The sequence below is a fragment of the Bactrocera tryoni genome, chromosome 5, assembly GCF_016617805.1.
Source record: "Bactrocera tryoni isolate S06 chromosome 5, CSIRO_BtryS06_freeze2, whole genome shotgun sequence".
NCBI lineage: Eukaryota > Metazoa > Arthropoda > Insecta > Diptera > Tephritidae > Bactrocera > Bactrocera tryoni.
This window is the reverse complement of record NC_052503.1, coordinates 627418-647002: the sequence shown is the minus strand read 5'-3', so window position 1 is coordinate 647002 and position 19585 is coordinate 627418. Positions and strand designations below refer to the sequence as shown.

The following is a 19585-nucleotide window of genomic DNA, read 5'->3' as shown; positions in this document are numbered from 1 at the left end:
ATCGTTGAAACTAATTATTTACTCGCAGCGACGTCACAAATGTGACACTAATCGGCATTGCGTTTTAGCCACCACAGCGGTATTAATGCTTGAGGCATCAAGATCTTGTGATCGTGTTAATACTTGTATGCCGCTAACTCATACATACTCTCAAGCACCTTGTTTTATAGTGTATACCCTGTAGGGAAATCTTAAGTATTGCACAACGTCACAACAGCTTAGCGTAGTCATTTTCGATTCACTATTTTGCCTTTGTTTTGACACTGCTTTCTTTCAAACAAAAAAATATGGATTGCTTGTTTGAATATTCGCTCTCGAAGGTTAAGACAATCAAGGGCAGCGTTGCTAGTTAGGAAGAAATGGGTGGAGAGATCAATGCTGAACCCAACTTATTACATTCTCAAGAACGACTTTTGGATAAATTTCGGCTGTATATTTTCCTAGCGGGTTGTTTGCTGCTTCACTTTGTATCTCAGCTCACGGCTCATTCGTTTATTCATTAAAATAATTTTTAATAATTTAGTTGTAACAGAGTAAGTGGCAACATACATCGACAGTGAATACAAATAAGATTATATAAATATTTGTATATTTAAATAGCAACATTCAAATGAAAATTTCCACCACCAATCACTTTATACAACTTTATGGAATTTTTCTTCGCTGTCAATTTGTTCCTGTTGATCGCCGAATAGACGAAGCACTCTCTTTGCTTGCTAAATATTACACTTGGCTCTCCCGCCACGGTATTGCATATCTATCGACTAGCTGATTGTTGTAACGTGAGGTATGGCTTGGCAAGCTTACAAAATAACCCATGTCGGAGCAGCAATTTTCACAAGCTACTCTTGAAGCGACTATTTCACCAGCAAAATAATTCGCCATAAATAGGAACAAGCAATAAGCCCTTGGGGCCAGATCTACACTAAAAGCCGAATGCATAAGAAACTCCCATCCAAGTTCCCGGAGCTTCAGGCGAATCACTATCAATGTGTGTTGCTTTGGCATTGTCTTAAAGGAAGACATTTTCGCTCCGGATGACTTTATACTGCATATATCGGCCAATATTTGAGTTATCTCTGATGATAATAGTTAATAGATAAAATCGGGTCGATACTACCACAGCTCCCATATACTGCATATAATGATTATAATGATTTTTGTTTTGCCAACAAACCTTATGCCGAATATGTTGACAATCTGGTTGGTTGACATTTCACAACTTTAGGTATTTCCCTTGGCATATACACGACATAGTCCCTAATTTTTTTAAGATATTAATTTGAAATTTCCTAAACATAATTTGCTTCTCAAGAAGCTGCTCATTTTTTGGAACCGCTGATGTCGTATCACTGTAGGATATAGTTGCTATACAAATTACAGAATATATGTAAGTATATCTCTTCCCGCTACCTTTATATTTCATTCCGAATATAGATAACATACAAATATATGTACATATATATTAATATTCCACACATCAATCGATTTACATATGTACATATGTACAAAAGCTATAAAAACTTTAATTCTACATAAGCCGACCAAAGGACTTATTCCCACCATACATATGTACATATGTATATGGAATACATATTTATCTGTTTAGTACGATACACAAACACATATTAATGTGAGTATACTTTTATCGGTTTCCGCATGGCTTTTAAATTACTTATTTTAGTTAGTTTTTTTCTTAGTTTTTTAAATCCATAATTGATCGCATCGTGACGAGAAAAAAGATCGCAGCAGCGGTTCAACGAACTGCAAGCCAAACAATACCGACAAAAGTCAACTGCAACAATAAGCAACAAAAACATCTAATGACGCGCACAAGCAAGGCAGTGCAACTGCACACACACCTCTACGTACTTATATAAACATACATATGTATGTAAGTGTGTGGCAGGCAAGCAAAGAAGAAGAGGGGTGAGAAAAAAATATTAAAAATTATTATAAATACTTTAAAAAAATAGCACTCACATAAAAGTGCAATTAATCACGAAGCCAAGGGGATAGCGCAAAACAAAAGCGCAGGTTAAGCGACGGCAAACTGAGAAGCATTTCGATTGCAACTCTGGACGCGTGTGTGTGCCTGCGCGCGCAGCGCGGTTGTGTGCATCGGATGCTGCTAAGTACATCTATTGTCAGCGCGCTGCTGAGTGTGCGCGCGCACAACGTCGCCGACTTCTTGTCTAACTGACTGACTGACACTTATCTTCTTTTTATCTGCTTATAAAAAATGAAATTGATTCTCGCTCTGCGGCAAACGAAGTTGAATATTGAATGAATGCAACTAAGAGCCCATGCACACATACACACTTATATACTTACAAACATACAAACAAGCAAAGCAAGTACATACATACTTCTGTGTGTGTATTTAAGACCGTCGGCGGAGCAGCGTAAACACAAAGCATACACTTCATCTGTCAATATTTGAGTCTGTCTCGAATTCTTCGTTCTGGCTGCATGTTCTTTGTGTTCTTAAGCCCGTCCTCTCCTTTAATCATTTTATTTTTCCTTTACACATTTATTATTATTTTTGTTTAATTTTATATTTCTTGTACATACATATATTTTTCTCAATATTTTTTTTTTATTCAAACAAATGACACATCGACAGCTGGTGACTAGACGTAGAACCCGGGTATGGACACCGGATCACAGCATCGCTATTGCCGCGCCAATGTTAATGCATTTTGTGGCACATGTGAGCGGCTTAAGCCTCTGTGCGCGTTTTTACATTTAATGCTTAAGATTTCTCAATTCATTGTTTACTTCTCTCATTTACGTTGGAGAAGTTTGAATCAATTCCTTTCTAATAATGAAAAAAGTTCAAGCGATTAATAATAATTGTTAAATCATTTGTTCATGCTAGATATGGATAAATATTAATGGCCCTCGGCGAAGAAAAATGCTTTTGAACAAACGTCAAATTTTCTAAAATTTTTAGTCCTCGGCGGAAAAACCACAGACTGTCTTATTAGAATTCCGTAGATCGGGAGGATGGAGCCATGTGTAGAAGTTCACGCAAGTGAGGAAAGTTCTCTGATCGCCATTCACTTGGGAGTGGCGAGAAACGATTCTTTTACATATGGCTCAAGCAGCTCAACACTTCCGGTATTTGACCAAGTATACTCTGGGTAGCATAAGAACACCCGTTGGGTTGGGGACCCGCCACGCAATGGCGGGAAATTATCGACAGCCTAGGATGAGAGAACCCCCTTTTGATGGCGGGTTTGCACCATAGCAAACGAAAGAAGGACTACAACCGACTTAAAGACGGCGGCTCGCTGGCTAGGACATCCGAATGGATGAAAGTGTTTGAAAGGGTCTGAAAGTGTTCGACGTAGTAACCGCCGGGGGAAGCAGAGGAAGAGGAAGACCTCCACTCCGTTGGAAGAACCAAGTGGAGAAGGACCTAGCTTCGCTTGGAATCTCCAATTGGGGCCACGTCGCGAAAAGAAGGAACGACTGGCGCGCTGTTGTTAACTCGGCTATAATCGCTTAAGCGGTGCCTACGCCTATAAAGAAAAAAGAAGAAGAATCCGAGAATTCACACCTCAAAACCCGTGATGCTGTAAAAATGCGGTTCTTCTACAACAATCATTACCACAGAGAGAAGAGTTTATGCTTCTTCTGTAATCCTCTAAGCGAAATTGAGCTCTAAGATTTCAACAGAAATGCAGAATATCAAAGCTTTTTTCTCACATGAAGTCCTTTTATAGATTACAACTTATTGTACTTTCCGTGAAGGCTTGAATTTGCAAGATGATTAAAGATAACAGGTGTATTAATGAATCACTTATGAATCAAAAGTTAAATGGCATAACCTCAATATCTAGTTAATATAGTTAAATCTGCCAGAACAGAAATTGGCAAAAGCTCAATAGTTTAATCAGCCGATGCTAACAGGGATCCACGTGGGCAGCTTAGAATGCTTGTCCGCTATAGTAACTAAAATTCGTATTTAATTGATCATGAAACTCTCACAAGACGACAGAGCCGTTTAAGTTAATCACACAATTTTTGAAGTTTTGTCTATGTATCTTAGTTTGTCGAAGATAAGACCGCCGATTATTTCGTTTGGACCAAGAAAAGTCTTCGAAATATCCGAAAAAATTCGCTACTGCACTTCAACTCCTAAACCTAGACGACAGTCCCGGACATTTCTCTTGATATCTGTAAAAACCTGTAGCAAGGTATGGAAGATATACCTCAACTCCACCCAAATCACCCACTCCTTTGAATAAAAATACTCATTTCAATGTGCATAATATTCGATAAGTCGGTGACTTCCAACAGTTTGCAGCCGTCACCACAATTATAAACTTCAACCAGGGCTTAAACACATAGATAATTGTTGTGTTTGTCTAGCAGTGGCGTGTACAATCACATTGAGGGAAGACGAAATCACTGAATTTGTCTGTCAAGGCGGAAGGAAGTCAACAATCCACTTAACCCAAAACGGCAAAATTCATTACACTCATTAACGCTATGGCAAACTTCGACTAATCAAAAGCAACAACAACAACTATCACAAAAACAACAACAATAGTAGGAACTAACTTTATAAAGTTTAAATCAGCACCAAAAGAGCAGCGCACTGTTGATCCGCAGCACCGCCGACAAACCACCGCACCCCTCCGAACTGTGCCGCCGGTAAAACACGCAGTTCTATGCTCGCTAATGCCACATAGTACGGGCCGACGCTGCAGCATGCACTCTCCTCGCATTCATCGAAACTTTTCTCGCACTCAACAGCTCACAGCTTTTGCTGTCTAAACGCTTTCCTGCGCTTTCCTGCTTCGCTTTTGTTGTTTCTTTGGTCGCAACTCATCGCTGAAATTCATATGCGCACATTGTTGTTGTTGCATTGGCATCTTCACTTGTTTCCCAGCAAAGCTTGACACTTGGAATTGTTTCACATGTTATTCATTCGTCCGCCGGCTGCTGCTGCCGCTTCTTCACCTTCTTCTTCTTATTGCTTATATTTTATGAAAATTGAGAAGAGAAACATTCACCATTAAATTGTATAAAAGATGATGAATAAAGTGAATAATTTTATAACTGTTTGTTGGCGGTTATAAAATACATTTCGTAATGACCGTGAATTGCTTTGCCACCAGCGACCGCCGCGCCGCAACGGATGATTTGTTAAAAAACGCACTAACCAAATAGTATAAATTGACTAAATTATGGAATGTAAATAATAAAAATGCCTGAAAACTGCATTGGCTTGCGCATAGAGTCGCTAATGTGGAGACGAAGGTGTCTAGCGCGAAAAGTAGTACTCGGATATGTTTTGTGATTAGATACGTTTACGGTAATTTAATGAAAGCCCATTAAAGTTTGTCAGGAGCGACTGTTATTTAACAGAATGAAATGTATGGCTATAAATAATAGAAAGTATACTCGTACACTTTTAATAAAATTTGTTGTGATTTTACATTACATTAATAATAAAATTACTTATTTTTAGAGAAATTGCAATTATTACATAATTTATAAAGCTCATAGAAGCAATGGCCGTGTTCTATTCTATTCGTATTTATCAAATTATATTTTTCATGAAATCTGTGCTCATTTCAAAACTTAGTAAAAGGAGACGCATTTGAGAAAACAAATGAAACTGTGTAGTCTGCTCTCTCTTTCTCTCGTCTCTAAATTTCAACTAACCAAATTAGATGTTTTTATTGCAGTTTTTAAAAGAATCAAGGTTTTAAAACTGAACCATTCGATTATATTTTGTTTATACCCTACCGGTCTGGGCATTTCTGAATATACCTTAGATTTTTAGTAGTCTTATTTAAGTGTTTTCAAATCAGTAATTAGCTAATTTCAATTCTCATTATAAGTTTCATATTGACTATCTGAAAGAAATCATTTTTTAATTGTTTGTACGACCACCAGTTTTCAGGGTCCTAAATTCAAGAAGATCTTTCGAAGAACTAAGTGGTTTCAGTACCCCTTTCAAAGAATTCCGACTCAAAAATATGTATATAAAAAAATCTTATATATGTACATACATACATATGTACATATGTATATAAAAATGAATCTCAAAATGTGTTGCTAAGCGCATAACTCAACAACGCCTGGACCAATTTGGCCAATTCTTTTTTTTAAGTGTTCGTTGAAGTTGAAGGATGGTTTTTACGGTGAGAAAATTTCGAATAATTTCCGGAAAACCCCAAAAACAGTCCATTTCTTTTTCCCCATACAAACGATTGAATGTTTGTTTGTTAGTAACGCTAATGGTCGAGAACGGCTGAACCACTCTTAATGAAATTTTCAGAAGTTGTTCGCTGTGGATCGGTGATGGTTTAGAAATAATAAACAACCGTTTGCTTTTTGTGAGGAAAAGTCGGAAAATTGGACAATTCCAAAAAATAACTTATGTATGTATTTTCAACAAATTTTTTTTTTTTAATTTTTTTTGTTTTGTTTTTCAATTATTTGAATCGTTCAAATTTGTCATTTGCTGTCTTTATTCCGGCTATTCAAAAAAAATTATTGAAAATTCATACAAAATGATTAATTACAAATAGAAATTTGTTACAATGCCACGAAGAGGTCGCGCTATATCGGTCGGCAATTTTTGGCATCAACATCCATTGGCAGCCCAAGGCACATGACCGAGTACTCCCAGGATACCACTACATACGTGCGGAATTACGGATCGCGGTCAATCAGCAAGCGACTTTTCAAACAACAGTTACGATGTTTGATGGACTTTATCTTGAAGCAACGTATATGTGGTGCTGTTAGATGCTAAATGTACTCTGTTGAGTGGCAAAAGAGATGTTTGCCGCACGCACACATTCTTCTTTGGATGGTGCATGGTGGTTACACCAGATCAAATTGATGAAATCATTTCTGCGGAAATTCCCAGAGAATACAGCAACAAAATTAACAATGACGAGGTTTTTCTCAACTTTCTTCAGTGATCTGTTTGCGAGAACATTGGTCTATTTGAAAATATCTTGATATTATACATGGAATGCATCGTCGAAGAAATAGTTACGCAGAAAGCAAGGCCACTCAGGTGTGTTCTCAACTAATGCATTAAAACGAATTTACACAATCCACCCGAAAAACGACGATTGCTTCTACATTCGGTTGCTATTGATTAATGTACGCGGTTCAACGTCATTTGAGTCATTGCGTATGGTGAATGGTACGGTGTGTGCAACTTTTTGAGAAGCAAGCCAGCAATTACAATTGCTGGAACATGATAATCACTGAAATCAAACGATGGACGATGCGATAGCTACTTCGAATGCAAATGAAGATCGAACACTTTTCGCGATAATCATTTCGACATATCAACCTTCAAATCCGCGTCAATTATGGGATACGAACAAGAATGACATTGCCGAAGACATTTTATATCGTATTCGCTAAGAATTGGAAATGGTCCGGTGGTTTGGTATCAATTCCATCTGCCGTTTATCAATTCACGCAAGATGAACTCATCACGAATGTTCGGACATTGGCCAAATTATAGTAACTATGATTCTTAAGTGCACGCGCAATGTTAGCTAACAAAAATACCGATGTTTTTGACTTAAACTGGAAAATTCAAAGTCAATTATCCAGTGGAATTTCTAAATTGTTTGGAGAGCCTTGGTATGCCCCAGCATCATTTGCGTCTCAAAGTTGGATCTGTCATTATTATGTTTCGCAATCTTCATGCGCCGATGGAACGATAAGCTGTATGAGATATATGACGACATTGACATAGTTCTGGGGATTAAAAGACAGCGGCTTCGCTGGCTAGGACATGTTGTCCGGTTGGATGAAAACACTCCAGCTCTGAAAGTATTCGGCGCAGTACCCACCGGGGGAAGCAGAGGAAGAGGAAGACCTCCACTCCGTTGGAAGGACCAAGTGAGAAGGACCTGGTTTCGCTTGGAATATCCAATTGGGGCCACGTAGCGAAAAGAATGAACGACTGGCGCGCTGTTGTTAACTCGGCTATAATCGCGTAAGCGGTGTACGCCAATAATTTCATGACATTTCATCCTTTGAAAGTGAAGTTATTGCGTTTTAAGTGTCAGTATGTTTGTGTTATCGGTGCGAAAATGAGTTTCGAACAAAGAAACAACAATAAATTTTGTTTTAAAATTTGTAAAACTTTTACCAAAACGTTTGAAGTGATGAAACAAAAGTTTATGGCGATGATTGCCTATTCCGTAGCAGAGTGCACGAGTGACGACGTGACGATCAACACGTCGGCCAATCAAAATCCGTGATCACCGCAAATTCCATCGAAACTGTGCGTGAATTCATCAAAAATCAGCCGAAATCAATCGAATCGAATTGAAATTCATGGAAATGGAATTAAACATCACCAAAACATCGATTTATCGCATCTTGACCGAACATTTGGGCTTACGATAGGTATGTGCCACATTGAAACAGAAGGAGGCTTTTTTGAATAAAAAGGTCTAAAAACCATGTTTTAAAAATTAAGTTAAACGTCTAAATTATTATCACGAAGATCAGGAAATAATATCAGTAGAAGTGTTTAAAGAATTCTAGTTGAGAACTTGGGTAAACGATAAATATTGAATTAAGCAGTAAGGTGTTTAGCATAAAGGACATCGCAATCTGAGATTAAGCAAGTGTACTTATTATATACTATTTCTTTAACAGTCCATTCTAGTATAGTTGTGGAAGATCACATGTCAAATACCGCATTGAACTGTCATTCCCTCTCTGAGGAAAAGAAATATGTGTATATTTTTTACTCAACATGGTATCACTCAGTATATTTTTGAGGTCATGCAAAGAGATTATCACAGAAAGAAAGAAATATTTTAAAAACCTTGAAAGAGACATCGATCAGAACCGGTTACAAGGGTCAAGTTCTGGTGTAACCGAACGTTTTATGGTATCGCAATTTGTAAGGATCTATGCAGGAAAACTATTAAGTCTCGATACATGTTTATATTAAAAGTGTTGCATAAAAATTCAACTTTCATTAATCCCCGTAATAGTGAGTGGCCTACGATCAACTTTGTTATCTTATAAATTTAATTATATTAGTTCCTAGACATTTTATCTATCCACCGACATAAACACTATAAATTAAACCGAAAGTTATGGTTATAGTTGTCTCTATTTGATCCATGGCGGTCCATAAATTCGGCTTGAGGACTTGAAATTTTTTTGTCACATTTCGACTATTTTTAGGCTTTAAACTTTGTGTGCAAAGTTTTGTTTTGATAACGCCAATGACTCTCGATTTATATAGACAGTAAAACTAGAGAATCAGAGGAAAGTTTATGTATGGCAAAGTAACGTTATGCATAAAATTGTGTTATAATAGGTCAAGGAGTTATCGACATAAAGGATTTTACCCGTGGGTGGGCGGTTTAACCATTGTTCAACTTTGACCCCGTGTTCATTGAGGCTCTCCGTTTCATGTAAAATGTGAAATTCAGTGATTCGTCGAACTTATTTACTGCGTTATCTCAGCTACAGTAGTTTTTAGCTAAACCATTATGTGGTGCGACGATATGGTTTTCATCTGATTTCATTTATGTATTTGCACAATGTTTGAAGAAAGGGTACGACGACTTTTTCTCAGTACGTTTGGTTGAAATAACTTTAGGAATTAGTGAGATATGCCCAGCAAACTTATTAGGAGGCGGGGCCATGCCAACTGTTAAATATGTTTCAAACAACAGATACTTTAATATCCTTCACGAAATGATTTATATCTTTATTTGGGGCGATACCGCCCATATGCAATACCAACGTTCTTGAGTGCCAAGAAGCACGTACACCAAGATTCATAGCGATACCTCCATTTTTTGTAGACTCTTTTGGTATTACTTAAGGCATCGGTTACACGGACAGACAGCCATCCTCATCTTTTCTATATACATACATATATAACGTTGTATCCATTTCGATTAGCTTTAGGTGAACAAAACTCTTATACTCTATAGCAACATGTTACGAGAGTACAATAATGTCAGAGTATTTTCCAAAGGGCTCTCGCATTCGATGCTCATTATTCTTTCTTAACTGGCAATCATTTTATCTATTGTTTTTAAGTCAAATGTGATTAATCCACCAACAAGATCTTCACAAGAATTCTGACTTAAGAATTACGAACGTGGCAGAGCACTTATAAGTCTATGGTGTATCCGTGTACAGACTTAGGTATTTTAATTCGCCACACCCAAAAACTAATAGTACCTTCTGAGACAGATGTCGGGAAATTGGCAGCAAAGTAAACATATAACTCATAAGCGTGCTTGCAGGGAGAAGAGAAATGCGATTCTCGAACAAAAAGAATAATGTAAAACAAATAAATATTATTCTCCGATATGCCACGCAAGTATGTACTTATTTAAAGAAGGATATTTAAAGATTTTAAACAGGGGTCGCACACAAATGATCGCAGTGAGAAAGGTGAACGACAAGGCAGCGCCGACAATCAACCACTGGAGGCACACAGGAGAGTATCTCCGTCAATTGCCACAATCACCACCACGGCGAACCCGGTGAATATGCGGTCTGGTTTTGGCTCACAGCCGCTGCTCCGGTCGCTGTTGCTGCATCTTCGAGCTGCCAGACAGTCGAGCGGGTATCAGCTATCGTGCGTTATTTATATGCATAAATTATTTATGCCGCATTAGGAGTATGGAAATAAATAAAATAAATTGTGCAAGGCACACTAAAGCCGATTAGAATGTTGCAGGGCAACAACAAATACTACAACAATAGTGTGGAGTTGCCGTATGGATATTTATAAAAATAATAAAAGGAACAAAATTAATTTGAACGCCTGGCATTGGGGGATATTAATGCACCGCAATAGGATCCATATTCCGGGGCATGTGCACGCGTACAACTACATACGCATCAGCATTAAGATACCAAGATGCGAAACTACAGATAAGTGCGAGACGTCAGTTACACAAATTTATAATAAATATCACTTTTTTCTTTTTGCTTGCCGTGGTTAATCAGAACTTGCTACATGGAAAATCACAGGGCCTGGTTTCTCTACAAACCATATGGTTGGTACTTGATGGCTGTTGTAGTCAGAGTATAAATTTGGTGCGTTAAGAACAGGATCTCCGTAGGCGTAGAAAATATCTACTACTATCAGCAAAAACTAGTAAACCTTTGTTCATAATTTTACAATTCTTAACTTATTCTTCAAAATCTATGTCGTCCCTCCTAACTAAACCCCCTTGCCCGAATAAACTTGTGCCAACATTTTTTCCATTCCTCAAAACAGGTGTTAATGTCAATATCGGGAATAGCCCTCAATGTGCATGGCGATTGTCGTTTGATGTCTTCAATTGACTCTAACTGACTTCCTTGAAGCGGTCGTTTGTGTTTGCTGAATACCCAGAAGTCACACGGAGCTAAATTAGGTGAAAACGGTGATTGCGACACGATATTGGTTGAAAATTTGGCCGGCCCATGGTATGATAGTATGGCCGGTCGGAAGGAAATCGGAGTGCTCTACACCTCGATAATCGAAGGAAACTATTAAAACAACCTTGATTTTAGACCTGCTTTAATATGTTTTTTTCGGTATGTTTAAGTACCTTGGCAGTCTAAAAAAATATACTCTCGATATTAAGTGTTAGGATATTGTATACGATTAGTGCAGATTCCAGATTGAATCTTCGCCAAAGAAGGAGTATCACGAAATATATTATATGAAAAGGGTAAATTGAGTTTTCCACGAAGTTTGTAATAGCTTGATGTAATCCTTGGATACCCTATAAAATTTAAATATAAATGATTTAGCCCTATCCGTCTGTATATGAAACATTTTTACACGTCCTTTTCTCCCCAAAAGCAGCTGTTATGTCGGAACCACCAATATCCACTTACTATATTACATAACTGTCATAAAAACTGACCGATTCAACTACAGTCCTTGTATGGAAAACTTCATGAGGAAACATCTCCACTAAATTTGGCACGGACTATTATCCCAAACCAAGGGTAAAATCTTCGACCCATTGTTCAGATCGAACTCAAAATAGCGATCTTTTATATCATTTTATGGTATAAACAAGAAAAAACGTTAACTTCGGTTACCCTTCACAGGTGCATTTCTGTTAGTAACTATGTGTTCAGTTTGTATGGAAGCTATATGCTATAGTTAACCGATCTGATCAATTTCTTCGGAGATTACATTGTTGCCTTAGAAAATAATCTATTCCAAATTTGGTGAAGATACATTGTCAAATGTGAAAGTTTTCCATACAAGAACTTGATTCCGATCGTTCAGTTTGTATGGCAGCTATATGGTATAGTGGTCCGATATCAGCCGTTCCGACAAATGAGCAGCTTCTTGAAGAGAAAATGACGTTTTCAAAATTTCAAAACGATATCTTAAAAACTGAGGGACTAGTTCGTAAATATACAGACAGACAGACGGACAGACAGACGGACATGGCTAAATTGACTCAGCTCGACATACTGATCATTTATGTATATACTTTATAGGGTCTCCGACGATTCCTTCTGTTTGTTACAAACTTCGTGACAAACTTAATATACCCTGTTCAGGGTATAAAAATGCACTTGTAAAGTGTAGCTTCGGTGCAGCCGAAATGTTCAAAATCAGGTACATATATGTTCAGTAGTTGCTCTTCCCCCCTGCGCTCACTAGTGGTAGACCTCAGACAACTTTCTGACTTTATGTACATATGTAATATTTTTAATGTAGAAAATTTATGTTGCAACCTGAACAGAGGTGCACACACAAACGAATACCAAATATATATATATATATACATAGTATATGTATGCACATACATATGTGCTATATATATTTGTATATGTGTGCATAAAACTGAGTTGCGTGAAGTCTAAGTTGGGTTGGGAATTCTAATTTCTTAATTTCATGTGAAACTATTAAAGTAATTAGTAATGCAAAATGTGCGCACCAAATGGCAACAACAATGAACACATTCACACACATATACATACATATAATCATACACACCCAAATACGCCCATTAAGCGCAATGAGGAGCAGCGCATGCAACACACCTCTGCAGCACAATTTCTGCGTCTTCTGACTTTTGCTTTGTATAAATGTATTCGCATATGTATTTGCATGTTTGTTTATTTGCCCTGTACATCTGCACAATTTTTATTGCTTTTTCTCAAATTGATTTATTTAATTCATTTTGCTTAATCCGTCTCAGCTCTTAATTCTTTAAATTTTCTTATTTTTACTTTATAGCTTGGGTAGTTGCGTTGTTTTCATTTTTTAATTTAATGAATTTTTGTTTATTTCTTCTGAGAAATTTATTATTATGAGTGTAAATACATATACGATGAGGCAATAAACCATTGGCAGCTGCGCATTCTCGCTGTCCATTTGTGCGCGTATCTAAGCCACATCTGCAATAACCGCCAATGCACACACACAGACCTATTTATTTATATAATATATACATATATTTGTAATAGCTTTATACTGTCTCTGTGGAAATGTGGTACAATTCTTTTGAATTGTTTAGAGACTCATTGGCGCACTCATCAACATATTGGCCGAGCTGTGGCTGCCTCAAATACCAACACACACTCGCACTCAGGCAAGTCCAAGCATACCCCATACTCATATTGTCGGTATTTTTATTAGCTTCATCATTGCGCTTATTTATTTATTTTCGTCTATCTATTTGGTATGTATGTTTATATGTATTTGATTCAAGTTCTTCATTATTTAATGCTTTGGCAACATTAATTGCAATTAATATTAATCGATTGTGATGGTAGGTGTATACAAAGAGCCCGAACGTCAATTATACTGATGGATAACTCAATATTTAATTGAATTGGTAAACTAAAAATAATAATTATGAAATTCTGCAATCAAGAATCATTAGGAAAATAGCAACAGCGCGAGTGTTAACAGAAATTTTAGTTTTCAGTTTGTGGCTGAACTCATAATAACGACGCTTTACGAATACTAAGGATTGCAGAAGATGTATTTTCTGAAAACAATAGAAATTATTCATTTCCGTAAAGACAACATTTTTTCATCAAGCGCCCGTCGACGTCCTTCACATATTTTTAGTGTTCGTGTTGGCCGAAGTACACTCAAGGTCGAACTTTTGGCGTTGTTTAAATCGTCAGCTGCACACACGAATTGGCATATGGAGACGAACATACGAACATTGAAAAGCTTGTACCAATTTACTGAAAAACCGTTACCGATTCGGTTTGTGGGCACACTTTATGGTAAATAACTCAGTCCAGGTCGATTTTGATCTTGAGTGTATACCCGAAATATCCATTTGATTCCCAGACAGTTAAAAATCGCGTGAAAACTTTAAGAGTTCCAAGCATCTACCTTTCCTGTTCTCTCTTTTGAATATTTCAAGACCCGTGACTCATTAAGTAAGGAAAAATAAAGTTTCTACCCAAAGCCTCAATCCAGAAACAACCTAATCGAGTCCAATAGCCATGGACATGTAGCCGACCGTGCCAGCTTCATTCAAATTAGACACGTACCACTGCAAAGTTTGTACTGCTTTGTAAACTCTGATTTTTGAGAGATTTAAAAATTTTGGTCATGGACAGATGACAGTAACACCTTTATGATTAGAAGTATCATAACCCGAAGAGGTTTTAGTTAAGTTTAAATAGGGTGAAAGATGATTCTACATTTCACAGGTACTCTAACTACATACCTAACCTTCATAACGTTTTCGGTTAGTGAGCTTGTTTGACATTTGAACCAAAATATTGCCAGTGTAACTAACTTAAACTCGAAACAAAATTATTCAACTCTGTTCTGAAAACTATCAACCACAAGAAAAACCGTTAAAGTAAACACATGTGCAAAATTTCAGATCAGTATACTGAGGGACTAGTTCGAGAATATACAGACAGCTCAACAAGTTGTTCATTTTATATACATAAATGGGAATTAAGTCAATACACATAAAAGAAAGCCGTGTTGATTCTCTATTTATAACTCAAGAACGGTTGAGCCGTTCATAAAAACAAAAATTATATTTCAAATCATAAGCGTTTGTTCGAAATTCATATTTGTAAGAATCATTTAAATATTTTGTTTTTACTTCAAACTGAACAAGGCAGTTTTTAGGACGCACCATGTGGAACCGGTAAGACATTTTTAATATCATCACAGAAAATCGCACCACAGAAATAGCGGAATAGATGCAATGTTGATAAAAAGGTCAATCATAATTTCAGATGAGTGCAGAACAATGCTAGATTTAAACAGCAACTATGGAGTTTTCGGTGGTGCTTTCTTAGACCTGACTGGGATTGCCATTCTTCACTAATCCTAAGGCAACCATAAATATGTACAAATGTACGAACAATTGCAAACTGATTCAGTCTCAGATATACTATACATAATACAACTTTTATATACATATTGGGAATGATAGAATAGAACTGCAACCATATATGTACGTATACACACTCAGTGCATCACAAAAACAATAAAAGCTTGGATCATAACTGGATCAATAATCGGGCTACATTATTATTGGTTAAAAATGTAGAAGTCGACGAATTTAATTAACAATTAATAGTTATCCTTTGACAAATGGATTTATTTTAAATCATTCGGAACTGAACAGGAATGACATGATATAATCATCGCTTGGGAATTGATCAACTATTTTTATTCAGTGTAATTTCAGTCCAACTCAATTATGCAACGGCCAACGTTGGGTAATCAAAAAGATTGCAGGAATTATTATTGTAGCAACCATTTCGACTTGAAATTTTAATGGAAAAATTGTCAGATTTAAATTGAATTTCAAAATGTTTATAATTAAAAAGTAGTCATTATCACAAGTTCTTACAAGTGGAATATAAAATTAATAAACTAAAAAAATCTATACATGGTAATATATTTTATGTTCATTTCTGCTCAACAACAAATCGAAGAAAATTAGTCTCAATTATTTTCAAAATTGGAAGTAATCCACGGGGCTATTCCTACACCAGGAATATTTTATAGTATAATATCGTTTTCTTGTGGCCACAACTTCAGCTTTACTTTCATTCCTTGTTCTTCTTTTAGTTATTTTTTGCTCTTGCAACCTGTTCCTACAGAGTATAATAGTTCTGTTCACCTAACAGTTGTATGCATCACCTAAAACTAAGCGATATACATATACTTTATATAAATGATCAGGATGACGAGAAAAGTTGAAATCCGTTGTCTGTCTATCTGTCCGTCCGTCCGTCGGTCCGTTCAAGCTGTAACATGAGTAAAAATTTATCTTGATGAAACTTGGTATGCGGGTTCCTTAGTAGGAAAAATCGTAATCGAACCACTGCCACGCCCACGAAACGCCATTAACCGAAAAGCTATAAAGTGTCATAACTAACCACTGAATATGTCGGTCAGTGTATGAGTTATATAGAGAATATTTTGATATGTATATATGTATGTATAAATTACTTAGACTCCGCTCCTCTGGTTGACGTTTTAAATCTTAGAGTATTTCCCTGACTGTGATTCTTACAAATTGTAAGAGTTTGAAATATTCGGTTGCACCCGAAATTAGGCCTTTCTTACTTCTTTTTATATTCCGTTCTTTCACTTTTTTGAAGCCTCTGCGCCAAAGGTGCTACGACTGTTAAACGTACGCGGAGGCTGCATCTGCTACTGACTCATCTTATTTCGATCTTTGGTTGGTTGTTCACCAGCACACACACACTCATACGCACAATTGCGCATACATATTAAAAAATTATTTATTTATAGTTTTAATTTATATTTCCGGTGCGCGCATTTTTGTTGTGTTTCTGTTTTATTTCACTTCGCCTGCCATTTATCATTTATATGTACACATACAACTACATAATATACATATATGTATATATATTCATTCATTTATTTATTTATTTTAATTTGAGCAGAGCATTCTTGTTGTTCGTTTTTTGCTGTGGTTGTTGCCGTATTAATAAATGCATTTGCGGATGCTGTTGCCTGAGCGTTGGCTCCTTGCTTCGCCCGTGTGTGCCCGTTCTGTCTTATACGGGCACTTGCTGCTGCCGCTTTTTTTCTGTTTGTGTTGTTGTTACTGTTATTGCAACAAATCAAATATTTACCACTGCAATGCAGCAGGTCGGCATTCCATGATTCGCAAAGTTGTGTGAAATTGTCTCGCGTTTTTATTTTCACTTTTGTTTTGTTGTTATACCCTGAACAGGGTATATTAAGTTTGACACGAAGTTTGTAGGACCCAGGTGGAGATTTTAGAGATCCTATAATATACCAAGATAAGTACATATTTGAAAAAATATCAACTTTACGAACTATGTAAGTAAGTAAGTTTAGTCCGTCTGTGTATACATATGTATGTACATATATGCGGGAAATAGTCCCTCAGTTTTAGAGACATTGATTTGAAATATTACACAACGTCTTTTTCTCCCCAAGAAATTGATCATTCCTCGAAATCACTTTAGGAATGTCTTCTGCCCCCACAACAACAACAAACGATAAAAATCTTGTTTTTATACTCGTGAAGGTTATTATGCAACCGGAGTCAAGCTTTTAATTGAACTTTTTTTTTGTTGTTTCTGTATAATATTATTTTTTGTATTTGTAAAAAATATTTTATATAATTGATTTAGATCTGGTAGCAGTTTTTGCGAGCAATTAATTATGATGTAGAGATCTGATATTTTTTCGATTTATTTTTACGAATTTCGGTTGATCGGGTAAGCTAAATTAGAAGTGAGTTTGTGAAGTTTATGCTTTGATTTGAATATGGCTTTAGAAAAGTGGTAAGGCTGTTGCGTTCGACGACTCGTTCAAAATTCTACCCGTTTTCTTGCGGCACTTAATAAAGTTGTAAGCATAGCAATTTCATGTAATTGCATCTATGAATATGTATGCTTATTACATATATTATATAACTAATATATTTTAACGTCGTGAACATTTTTATAAAAAGTCGGCTCTCTGTCATTTTGGCAATAAATTAACGGGTGCATTTAGCAACAACTCGTCGCATTTACAGTTTTTTCTTATCGCAAAAACACAACAACAAAAACCGAAGTCTGCACCGTTAGCACCGCGTGATGGTTACCAAAACCTATACATGTGGCAACACCAGCGCACATATGTACATATGTATATGATCTGTCGTGGCTGCAAACTCGTTAATAAACGGACTAGTTAAGGCACAACAACAAGGCGAATATAAGTAATTATAACATGAAGACATCAATTAAGTACTGCGTTCGATAAATTTAGTGCCTATAAATTGAGATTAAAAAATCAGTAAAAATAATTGAAACTTTTTTTAAATTATTTCATTTATATTAATTGCAGTTTTCGTTTGGCACAACTCGCCTGCTTTAGGAGGTTACGTCCACTTGTGAATTCGAAAGAAATTAAATTTTATTTGAAGTTATTCTCTGAAGATTTGAAATTGATCCGGCAAATAGTTTCGACGATATGATCATATTTGTAAGAATTTTTTAACTTAGTGTAATTGGCTCCGAAAACTTTAAACGAATTTTTCTCGAAACGAAATTATTGTTATTGGGCATTTCAGAGGCAATTCTATTTAATTTCTTTGAATGACTCTGTTTTATATTTTGATTTGATATTAATATATAAATCAAGCTTTTAAAATTAATGTAATAGTTTTTATTTAAATATTCTCAAACTAAGTTGATGTTGAAGGTCATTGAAGGTGGACCCAAAAAGGCGGTTCCACGTGCCAACAAAAAGATTCACTGTATAAGTTTATGAATAGAGACAATCCGTAGATCTTAGTGGATAAATCATATACATATGTAAGTATGTATGTATATTGAAATATTGATAAGTTTTCTAGAAATTGGAAACCACAAGCCCACCTCTGTTATTAAATGTCTAGGATATACTGAGAATATAAAGAATTTGGGATATTTTTGTTCATAGTGACAACTTGATGGTTAGGAACAAGTGAGCTGAGTAATTTAAAAAGACAATAGCGTATTGATTGTTAATTTCTAGGCCCGGTTCTTTTAACCTTTTATTGCCATACCGAAATGGGTGGGTTCTATAACTTTCAACCGACCAACGAATTCGTTTTAATCACCATCTTTACTTTGGAATAGAGAAATGGAAGAAATAGACGCGATTTTTTAAAAGCGTATTTCTGTTATATAAAAATCACAACAATTCTGAGCTCAGCTTATAATCTGAAATGTTGATATTAACAAATAAAACGGGTGATTTTTACAAATGTTATGGAGTCACGTATTTTTATTTATAATTAAAAATAATGCAAACTCTCACACGGACTTAAAATTTATTACTAATTAATTACTTATTAGGAAAACATTAATTTCAAGTGAATTTCTCAGGAATATTTAATGATAAATTTATGAATTGATACATATTCATTAATACAAATGACGTACATATGCATGTACATACATATGTAAGCCCGAATGTGCCGCGTTTGGGCAAAATGGTCACGCACCAGCGCACTTGCGTCGGTTAAAGATTGAGCGCTGACAAGCAGGAACGCCTGCCAGTCTGCCACGACGATCGCTGAGCCAGGCGGGCTGTCAGTCAGCCGAG

The 19585-nt window shown here is 36.2% G+C and overlaps 1 protein-coding gene across 3 annotated transcripts in view; it reads left to right on the top strand.

The window, feature by feature from the left end:
- Nucleotides 1–19585, top strand: part of LOC120778700 (protein bric-a-brac 1) — a 192942-nt gene that overhangs the window by 2433 nt on the left and 170924 nt on the right. The window lies entirely within an intron of this gene.